The sequence below is a fragment of the Lactuca saligna genome, chromosome 3 (genome assembly GCF_052625555.1).
Source record: "Lactuca saligna cultivar CGN05327 chromosome 3, ASM5262555v1, whole genome shotgun sequence".
Taxonomy (NCBI): domain Eukaryota; kingdom Viridiplantae; phylum Streptophyta; class Magnoliopsida; order Asterales; family Asteraceae; genus Lactuca; species Lactuca saligna.
The window spans coordinates 168,492,247-168,503,857 of NC_136419.1; positions in this window are offsets into that span (position 1 = coordinate 168,492,247).

Below are 11,611 nucleotides of genomic sequence, written 5' to 3' on the forward strand. Positions count from 1 at the left end.
TAGATCTAGGGTTTATAGTTTTGGATATTCAGTTGCACGTTCAATAGACAAACTAGATCCAAATGCTATTAGGGTTTGCATGTACACCATAGGAATGATGTAGTGCTCAAAACCCATTAGTGGTATCAAAGAATAGGGCTGTTTGTTGATGAATTTGATGCTTATTTGATTGAGTATTAACTAAAAATCAAAAATTTTGAGTTTTTAGGGCTGGACTCGCCGAGTCCATGACTGAACTCATCGAGTCCACTTGGTACTTGATGAGTCCAGTGTTGACTCGACGAGTCAGCGAGTCTGCCAGCTGATTTTCACGATTTCTTGCTGTTTTGGCTTAGGATTATTACCAAAAACGTTTTTAATTGATAAAATCCGATTTTTATTGATTTTGGGTGAATATCCTTACCAAAATAGAAGATAATTACCAATTAATCAAATATTTGTTGCCTTATAAGATAATGTTAAATTATTTAAGTTATTTGGTGAATTATCTTGCATATAATTGGACTAGGTCAAAATTAGATAACCCCCAATTAATTGTTAATTGCCTTATTTGATTTGTTGATCTAGAATGTTCTTGATAAAGTTTGAAAAAGTTTCAACTTACTGTAACATACACGTTTTGAAATCGTGTTTTGTAATGAATAAAATTGTGAAATACTATGTGAAATTGAGTGTTGAGTTCTAAGAAGGTGGTTTTTACTAGAAATGAAGTAAAACTATGTTTAGAATCACTCATAAAATATTGGAAGTCTTATGAGATTCCAATTAATAGCAAAATAGTGAAATTTAGCGAAAATATAAAATTTGAAATAAGTGAAATTTTATTATTTAATGTTGTAGAGAATCTCGTTAGAAGCATTTAGGTGAAAACCTCGTCGAAATTCGAGTTATAACGGAGAAGTTATGACCAACCGAAGATCCGCGATAAAACTGACACGACGCCGAATGACGTAAAAAGTGAGTTTTTGATAAACTAATTTTTAGCCTTAGTGATCTAGATGAACGTCTTAGTATTCGTTAAACCGAGAAATTCGATAAAAAGAACGCCAAAATCTGACTTCGTATGAGGTAGTTATGATTTTTCGAAGTTTCAACTTAGCTGTAGACACCTAAAAACTCAAATTGTAGATCGAGCGACATTTAACCGATACATCCTAAAATATAATCGAAGGTCTCATCATTTGTAGTAGAACGGTAAAAAGTCTGACGAAAACGGATGTCGGATGAAGAAGTTATGAATTTTTAACGGATTTTCCTGTCCCGGTCTGTGAAAAATAATAATATTAAAAATAAATTCAAAATTAGCCGATGAAGTCTAAACGAAAGTTGTAAAACGTAATTTTAGCTACGTGTGCATATAAATAACGTCAATAACGGAGCTCGTATGCGAAAGTTATGGATTTTAGAAGTTCGGTGCTCAATTTCCGAGAAATCTCGCATGAATAGTACCGGCCACGTCACCTCGCACGAAGCAGGTGCGTCACCGGAGTCGTGGTGCATCCGAACAGTGATGCGTGTCGCACGCATGTACGAGCCTCGCTTCGCCACCGCTGCCCCCTCTCGCATGCGAGCCACATGCTTCGTTTCGCAGGAGCCACGTCCGAGCCACGTAGTAGCCTCGTGCCCCTTGCTGCTAATGCCATCGAGCTGCTTTGCTGCATGGTTCCTTCCCAGCCGACTTCGGTCTCGCACCCTATAAATAAGGGGGTTGCGAGACTTGCCGACTAACTTTGAATTTTTTACACCTTTCACCCCTTTTTCCATATTTTCTTCATTTTGACTTTCCCCGAAGCCCCGTGTAACGTCATAAATTTCAAAACCAAAATTTTTCATTTTTACAATCATTAAAACATCGAGTAATAAAATTTAGGCTCCAATGTAACAATTTAGTCACGACCAATTACATATCAAAGATCACAAAACGGTTTCCACGAGTGTGTGTACGATCACGCCGGCGCCTTCCCACGGTCCTCGTTAGTACCTGAAACACATAACACAACAACTGTAAGCAAAAATGCTTAGTGAGTTTCCCAAAATACAACCTACGCACATACGCGTTTCCAGGCCCTGACCTTCCGGTCCATGTGTCTCAGGGGACTTCCGTCCCGACTGGGTAAACCTTCCGGTCCTACCCACGTCAACCTTACGGTCCATATGACCACGCCTTTCGGCCCATAACATATTGCCTTCTGGCCCATATCAAGCATATCATACATGGCACATATAACGAATAACTTATTACACATAAGGCATATATCTCATATCATGTTCAACCTTCCGGTCACACAGTCAAACCCTTCTGGGTACAGTATAGTGAGAAGACTCACCTTGTATGTCTCGCTAATTCGTGAACCCTGGAAATCACTCGTGCTCGAACCCCCGAGCTGTAATCCTCCTATGACATCATGAATCTATAATTATTACTTGTACCACTAGGGTTGACCATTCTTATCAAGTCAACACTGGTCAACTTGGTCAACAGACTTTGGTCAAATTGACCGGACTCGGCGAGTGCACTATAGTGACTCGGCGAGTCTACACATTTTCTCCAACTCGCAAGGATTTTCCATTTGACTCGTCGAGTATATCCCTGACTCGACGAGTTCCACCTAGGCATGAATCACGGGGCCACCGCGACTCAACTCGCCGAGTCGCAAGGACAACTCGGCGAGTCCCAACTCGACTCGGTCCACCTGTCAAAACCTTTCTAACTCTCCGTGACTCACTGGGTCACCCATAACTCGGCAGGACTACACACTGGGTGGTCACAAGGACAATCTTCAAGCGACTCGTCGAGTCTGTTCTTCAGACTCGGCGATCCATGCCATGCATCAGCTAAAACTGGCTTTTACGGTTAGATCCGTTCCATACACACATATATCTGGCCTTCCCAAGCTTATTTGTCACGTAAAGTCTCAGTCTTGGTCGCCATGCAACGTATACAAGGCTCATTTTGGAGAAATAACCTCTAATATGGCAACCCTAGCTTCCAACTCAAAAGAATGGACATAAAGCTTGTCATTTAGGGCTTTCTGGACTTGCTAAGGTCCAGATCTAGGTTCCATACCTCCATGGGACCTTTCATACTTCCAAATCAAGCCAAATAAGGCAAGAAGAAACCCTAGATTTGACACATCAACCAAAATACGAAGTTTAGCTCTAAAAGTTACCTCAAGAAGGTTCTCTTGATGAAATAGAAGCAGATCCAAGCTTCCAAACTCTTCAAGCTTGATCTTCTCCTTCCTTCTTGCAAAAATCACACAAAATGATGAACAAATGGCCTCTATCTCACTCACAAAGTCTCTCAGCCGTTTGGGTGCACACAAGGCTCAAGGTGGCTGCAAATGAAGGCCATAAGGTCATTTAAATAGGGCTGAGGACCGGAAAATTAGGGTTTCATTAAATAGCACGGACTCGCCGAGTCCATCCCTTGGACGCGTCGAGTCTGGACGCGAACCTCCGACCAAAACCGCGACCCGACTCGGCGAGTTCGACCTCCAACTCGTCGAGTCCCCTCACAGAATACCAAAAATATGAAAGTAAAGATACCTGGGGATTCGGGCTGTTACAGTTCTCCCTACTAGAAAAAGACTTCGCCCTCGAAGTCCCGCTAGGCAAATAGCTTTGGATGCTGCTCACGCATCTCACGTTCCGGCTCCCAGGTCATCTCTGATCCCTTCCGGTGCTGCCACTGAACCAATACCAGGGGTACCTCCTTGTTCCTCAAAACCTTGATCTTCCGATCTCTGATGGCTACTGGTCTCTCAGCATAATTCAGGCTTGCATCCACCTGAATATCCCTTAATGGAACCACCGCCGATTCGTCGGTTATACACTTTCTCAACTGCAACACATGGAAAGTGTCGTGAATCTGCCCCAACTTTGCTAGCAAGTCTAAACGGTAGGCTACCCGGCCCACCCTCGCGATCACACGGAAAGGACCAATATATCGGGGCCCCAACTTGCCCCTCTTCCTGAATCGAATCACTCCTTTCCAAGGAGAGACCTTCAGGAGTACAAGATCACCAACTTGAAACTCAAGCTCGGACCGGCGTCTGTCTGCATAACTCTTCTGTCGGCTCTGAGCGGTCAACAACCTCTGCCTGACCAGCTGAATTTCCTCGGTCGTCTGAAGTACGATCTCCGTGCTACCCATAACCTGATGTCCTACCTCACCCCAACAGATGGGGGTGCGACACCTTCGCCCATACAACAGCTCAAAAGGTGGCATACCAATGCTCGAATGATGGCTATTGTTATACGAGAACTCTGCTAAAGGTAGATAGGTGTCCCAGCTTCCTTCGAAATCCAACACACATGCCCGAAGCATGTCCTCGAGCATCTGAATCATCCGCTCACTTTGACCGTCTGTCTGGGGATGATATGCAGTACTGAAATGTAAGCTAGTACCCAACTCCTCATGAAACTTCTTCCAGAACCTGGAAGTGAAACGCACGTCACGGTCCGAAATAATCGAGATCGGCACTCCATGCCGTGATACTACCTCCCTCACATATAACTCGGCTAACTTCTCCGCAGAAGAGCTCTCGCTGATGGCTAGAAAATGAGTGCTCTTCGTCAGCCTATCCACGATCACCCAAATCGCATCGACTCCTCTCGCAGTCCGCGGTAACTTGGTGATGAAATCCATAGTGATTTGTTCCCACTTCCACTCGGGAATCTCTAGCGGTTGCAGCTTACCGTGCGGTCGCTGGTGCTCGGCCTTGACCTATCGACAAGTCAAGCACCTCTCGACAAACCAAGCGACATCCCTTTTCATACAGGGCCACCAGTACTCCTTCCTGAGATCCAAATACATTTTCGTAGCACCGGGATGAATCGAGAATTTCGATCGATGTGCTTCCTCCATCAAAATAGTACGCGCACCGCCCACAAACGGTACCCAAAACCGACCCTGAAAAGTCATAAGCCCTCAACCATCCGTGACGAATCCTGATACCTGACCTACAACCCGCTCCTTCTTCTGATGTTCTGGCTTCGTAGCCTCTACCTGAGCTCCTCGAATAATATCCAAAATCGGGGTCAATACCGTCAATCTCATGCAAATATCTCGGATCGGGGCGCTCTCCGCCCTACGGCTCAACGCGCCGGCTACCACATTAGCCTTGCCCGGGTGGTACAGAATCTCACAATCGTAATCCTTCACCACATCCAACCACCTCCTCTGTCGTATATTCAGATTTGGCTGATCCATCAAGTACTTTAAGCTCTTATGGTCCGTGTATATCGTACACCGAACCCCATACAAATAGTGTCGCCAGATCTTGAGGGCAAACACCACCGCCCCCAATTCCAGGTCGTGGGTGGGATATCTCGACTCATGAGGCTTCAACTGCCTAGAAGCGTACGCTATCACATGACCCCTCTGCATAAGCACCGCCCCCAAACCCGATATAGAGGCATCACAGTATACCACAAAATCCTCCATCCCTTCCGGGAGTGCAAGCACCGGAGCCTCGCACAATTTTTGACGAAGCATCTCGAATGAGGACTGCTGCTCCGGTCCCCATGAAAACGTAACACCCTTCCGGTTCATCCTAGTAAGTGGCACAGCGATCTTGGAGAAATCCTTGATAAACTTGCGATAATATCCAGCCAAACCCAGAAAACTCCTGATCTCGGTGGGCGATCTCGGCACCTCCCACCTCAACACCGCCTCAATCTTGGTCGGGTCGACCATTATCCCTTTCTGGTTAACAAGATACCTGAGGAACTGGACCTCTCGTAGCCAGAAATCACACTTGGAGAACTTGGCATACAGTCTCTCCGATCTCAAAACCCCAAGAATCTCCCTCAAATGTTCCTCATGCTGATCCCTAGTCCTCGAATACACCAAAATATCATCGATGAATATGATCACCGACCGATCCAGCATCGGCCGGCACACCCGGTTCATAAGATCCATGAATGCAGCCGGGGCATTGGTGAGCCCAAAAGGCATCACCACAAACTCATAATGTCCATAACGAGTCCTGAAAGCAGTCTTCTGGATGTCTTCCTCTCGAACCCTCATCTGATGATACCCCGTCCTCAAGTCAATCTTGGAAAACCAAGATGCCCCCTGCAACTGATCGAACAGATCGTCGATCCTAGGTAACGGATACCGGTTCTTAACCGTTAACTTGTTCAACTCCCGGTAATCGATACACATCCGGTGTGAACCATCCTTTTTCTTGACGAACAAAATCGGCCTCCCCAAGGTGAGCTACTCGGTCGAATGAATCCCTTCCCCAACAGCTCCTGAAACTGCGAGGATAACTCCTGCATTTCCGGTGGAGCGAGACGATAAGGCGCCTTGGCGATGGGCGCCGCTCCCGGAACCAAATCGATACGAAACTCCACTTGCCTCTCCGGAGGCACACCCGGTAACTCTTCGGGGAACACATCCGAAAACACGCATACCACCGGAACGTCATCAATCGAATTGGGCCTCCCCGCGGCCACTCGAGTATCCATCACATAGGATAAGAATCCATTACAGCCCTGCTGCAAACTCTGCCTTGCCCTGGAAGCCGAACAAAATGCCGACCCACACCGGGTCCCCTCGCCATAAACCGTGAGTACTCCCCCACTAGGGTCTCGAATCATCACCAGCTGTCTCTCGCAGTCAATGACTGCTCCAAACTTACTCAACCAGTCCAAGCCCACGATAACGCATACATCTCCCATAGCTATAGGAACCAAGTCTATAGGGAACTCGACCCCAAAAATCTCGAGCACGCATCCTCGAATCACCTCAGTGGCGTATACCGCCTTCTCATTTGCTATAGCAACTCGTAGGGGTCGACTCATCACCTCCCGATCAATACCGATGTGCTGGCTAAAAGCCAACGAAACAAAAGATCGACTCGCACCCGAGTCAAATAATACCAAAGCAGGCACATAATTCACGAGAAAAGTACCTACACATATCATAATATAAGCACAATATCTCAGCATAAAGGTAAATACATGAAAGAATACATACCGGCTACAACGTCAGGCGCTGCACGGACCTCCTCCACAGTCAACTGGAAAGCTCTTCCGCGAGCCTTCGGAGCCTCGGCCTTCACTGGCCGAATCTCGGGAATCCTGGCAGCAGGCGTAGATCCCTGGCGAAGCTGGGGGCACTCGGCCTTCCGATGGCCAGTCTGGTTGCAATGAAAGCAAACCATGAATCCCTTAGGGCAATCCCTGGCAATGTGCCCCTCCTTGACACACTTGTAGCAAGCACCCGATCGACATGCCCCCTCGTGACCCTTGTCGCACTTTCCGCAAGTGCGGCCCTTCTGACCTTCGGATCTCGAATCGGCGGACTTGGTCCGCTTGGCTGCCGGCTGAGACTGAGCTGGCCGCCGATCCACCCGTTGAGACTCGGCCTCCTCCCTGGCCTGGGTCTCCAACTCGATCTCACGCTTCCTGGCATTCGCCTGAAGCTCAGCAAAAGTCTGATATGACGAGTTCGATACGAACTCCCGGATATCCCTCCTCAGCACTCCCAAATACCGACTCATCCAAGCCTGTTCCGTGGACACTTGCTCGGGGCAGAACATCGCCCTCTCATGAAACTTATGTGTGATCACCGTAACAGAATCATTACCCTGCATGAGGGTCAAGAACTCCTGAACCAAACGTTCCCTCTCAATCGGGGGAACATACTCATCTCTGAACATAGCAGTAAACCTCTCCCAAGTCACAGCGGAGACCTCTTCCCGAGTGAAGTTCGCCGTCACGATTCCACCAATCCTTTGCTCCCAGGCGGAGCTGGTTCAAGGCGAACCGTACCCTCAGATGCTCCGGACATGAACAAGTGTAGAAGCATCCCTCGATATCAGCAATCCATCTCATCGCAGCGATCGGATCCTGCGTCCCGTCAAACTCCGGTGGCTTCATGTTGCTGAACTCCCGGAACAGCAACGAGTCACCTCCCTGTGGTCTGGCAGTGGCCACAGCTACGGTAGCTGCAGCAGCGGCAACCTTAGTCAACGCGGCGTACCGCTCATCAAATGTCTTCATCAGCGTGGTCTTAATAGACCCAAACATCTCCGGAATCTCAGCCCGGATCGCTGTAGCTACCTCCTCATGAATCATCTGACGAAGCTCCTCGTCGGTCACAGTACTCGTACCAGGTCTGTGTCGTGGTCCAACCATGATGTCTTTGAAATACATCATAAAAATATCAGAGACTCTATCGGGCATAATTGCACTCGATAACGCCGTCCTACTCAGTCTCAGATACCCAGAGATTCTTACTTGGGCTGCCCACTGACCCGGTGTCCTTAGTAGTACGGGCCCAATACTACCAATTACACCGCGTCAGTATTCACCCCAAGTCCTCCTCCCCAAACCCCGAATCCTGAGTACTCTATTTTTGTCATACACTAGTTACCCACTCGCTCTCCAGCACCTCATAGAAGCAGGTTTCCCTAGACTAAGGCATCACAAAATCAGGCCACTCTAGTCCTAACATATATACCTAGTCTACTAGCATGCGTATCATATTACATCATATCTCATAACACATATTGTAAGAGTATTTTGGGGATTTTACCGTTCGGGCGCTGGCTGACCGTACACACTCCTTTTTCTTTGGTTGTCTCGAAATCACTTATCATATTTTATTGAGTTATTAATTAAAATTTTCTCAAATCCCCGGTTTGAGTTCAGTTACTCCTGAAGGTGTACCCGAATCCCTCAAACCAAGGCTCTGATACCAACTTGTAACGTCATAAATTTCAAAACCAAATTTTTTCATCTTTACAATCATTAAAACATCGAGTAATAAAATTTAGGCTCCAATGTAACAATTTAGTCACGACCAAATACATATCAAAGATCACAAAACGGTTTCCACGAGTGTGTGTACGATCACGCCGACGCCTTCCCACGGTCCTCGCTAGTACCTGAAACACATAACACAACAACTGTAAGCATAAATGCTTAGTGAGTTCCCCAAAATACAACCTACGCACATACACCTTTCCAGGCCCAGACCTTCCGGTCCATGTGTCTCAGGGGACTTCCGTCCCGACTGGGTAAACCTTCCGGTCCTACCCACGTCAACCTTACGATCCATATGACCACGCCTTTCGGCCCATAACATATTGCCTTCTGGCCCATATCAAGCATATCATACATGGCACATATAACGAATAACTTATTACACATAAGGCATATATCTCATATCATGTTCAACCTTCCGGTCACACAGTCAAACCCTTCTGGGTACAGTATAGTGAGAAGACTCACCTTGTATGTCTCGCTAATTCGTGAACCCTGGAAATCACTCGTGCTCGAACCCCCGAGCTGTAATCCTCCTATGACATCATGAATCTATAATTATTACTTGTACCACTAGGGTTGACCATTCTTATCAAGTCAACACTGGTCAACTTGGTCAACAGACTTTGGTCAAATTGACCGGACTCGGCGAGTGCACTATAGTGACTCGGTGAGTCTACACATTTTCTCCAACTCGCAAGGATTTTCCATTTGACTCGTCGAGTATATCCCTGACTCGACGAGTTCCACCTAGGCATGAATCACGGGGCCACCGCGACTCAACTCGCCGAGTCGCAAGGACAACTCGGCGAGTCCCAACTCGACTCGGTCCACCTGTCAAAACCTTTCTAGCTCTCCGTGACTCACTGGGTCACCCATAATTCGGCAGGACTACACACTGGGTGGTCACAAGGTATATCTTCAAGCGACTCGTTGAGTCTGTTCTTCAGACTCGGCGAGTCCATGCCATGCATCAGCTAAAACTGGATTTTGCGGTCAAATGCGTTCCATACACACATAGATCTGGCCTTCCCAAGCTCATTTGTCACGTAAAGTCTCAGTCTTGATCGCCATGCAACGCATACAAGGCTCATTTTGGAGAAATAACCTCTAATATGGCAACCCTAGCTTCCAACTCAAAAGAATGGACATAAAGCTTGTCATTTGGGGCCTTCTGGACCTGCTAAGGTCCAGATCTAGGTTCCATACCTCCATGGGACCTTTCATACTTCCAAATCAAGCCAAATAAGGCAAGAAGAAACCCTAGATTTGACACATCAACCAAAATACGAAGTTTAGCTCTGAAAGTTACCTCAAGAAGGTTCCCTTGATGAAATAGAAGCAGATCCAAGCTTCCAAACTCTTCAAGCTTGATCTTCTCCTTCCTTCTTGCAAAAATCACACAAAATGATGAACAAATGGCCTCTATCTCACTCACAAAGTCTCTCAGCCATTTGGGTGCACTCAAGGCGCAAGGTGGCTGCAAATGAAGGCCATAAGGTCATTTAAATAGGGCTGAGGACCGGAATATTAGGGTTTCATTAAACAGCATGGACACGCCGAGTCCGGACGCGAACCTCCATCCAAAACCGCGACCCGACTCGGCGAGTTCGACCTCCAACTCGCTGAGTCCCCTCACAGAATACCAAAAATATGAAAGTAAAGATACCTAGGGATCCGGGCTGTTACACCCCGATATCAACTTTAGCACCCGAAACACGTCCCGAAGCTCCCGAGAAGCCCGAAAATTTTATCTTTTCTGTTTTAAAGCCCTACCTTCGTAGAGCCTGGTTTTCAATTAAGCTCCCAGTTTTCAACATAGAAAGTCATATTTAAAGCCGAAGTGCTGTCCAAATTACTATTTTAACCCCTGGTTAATTCAAGGTGAGTTCAATATATAGGAACAATTGTATGTTATGTGTTATATGTGTTATGTGCTTTTCAGTGTTATTATTCCGGGTTATTTTCCCATGTTATTTTATTCGCTATGTTTATAGCAAATGTAATACATTTGACCATGTGATCAGTGAAATGACTTAGATTCACATTGGTACTGGTACGTAGCCTCTGGCCATGTAGAGCATGTCTCCGTAAGAGAATGAATTCTATTCTATGGCATTGGCAAATGGTTAGACAGGAAAATAAGCCTGAAATCTAACAAGATGTTAATCAGAAATTACATGTCTTCTATGCCATTTGGACCAAAGTTTTATTGATGTATATTGAGCATTGAAAAGTATATCTTTGAATAAAGTCTTTGATTGATATGAATGTTTGTCACATGATTTCACATATGTCTTGTTGTTCCTCTTTGCTTTTGCCACATTGAAGTATATATATGGCATAACGTTATATTGTATCTATTATTGAACTCACTAAGCGTCACCGCTTACCCTATCAATGTTTAACAATTGTAGGTGATAAGTAACTAGTATGATCACATACTTTTGAAAGATTTAGAATAGTTTGTAATAGTACTTTTGTACTTCAGTTTATGTTTGTACAAATTACAATATCCTGGGTAGTTATGTAATATATAACACTTTGTAATTGTCGGTTTGTATCCAGTAGTTTGTAATCCCTTTATCAATGTAAAATATTGCTTTTATGAATATGCAAGTAGCATGTTTTGGAGTAATAATATTGTGAAGTATGAAAGTTTGGGTCTTTCAAAAAATATGAAAGTTGGGGTCTTTCACTTACACCCTTAACGTTTTATAGTTTTATATTTGAACTTAATAGTTTTAGGTTTTGAAATTTAAATAGTTAAACCATAATGTTTTGAAAAGTTTCAAAACTTACCCTCAAGTTTTGGAATTTAAAATTTGAT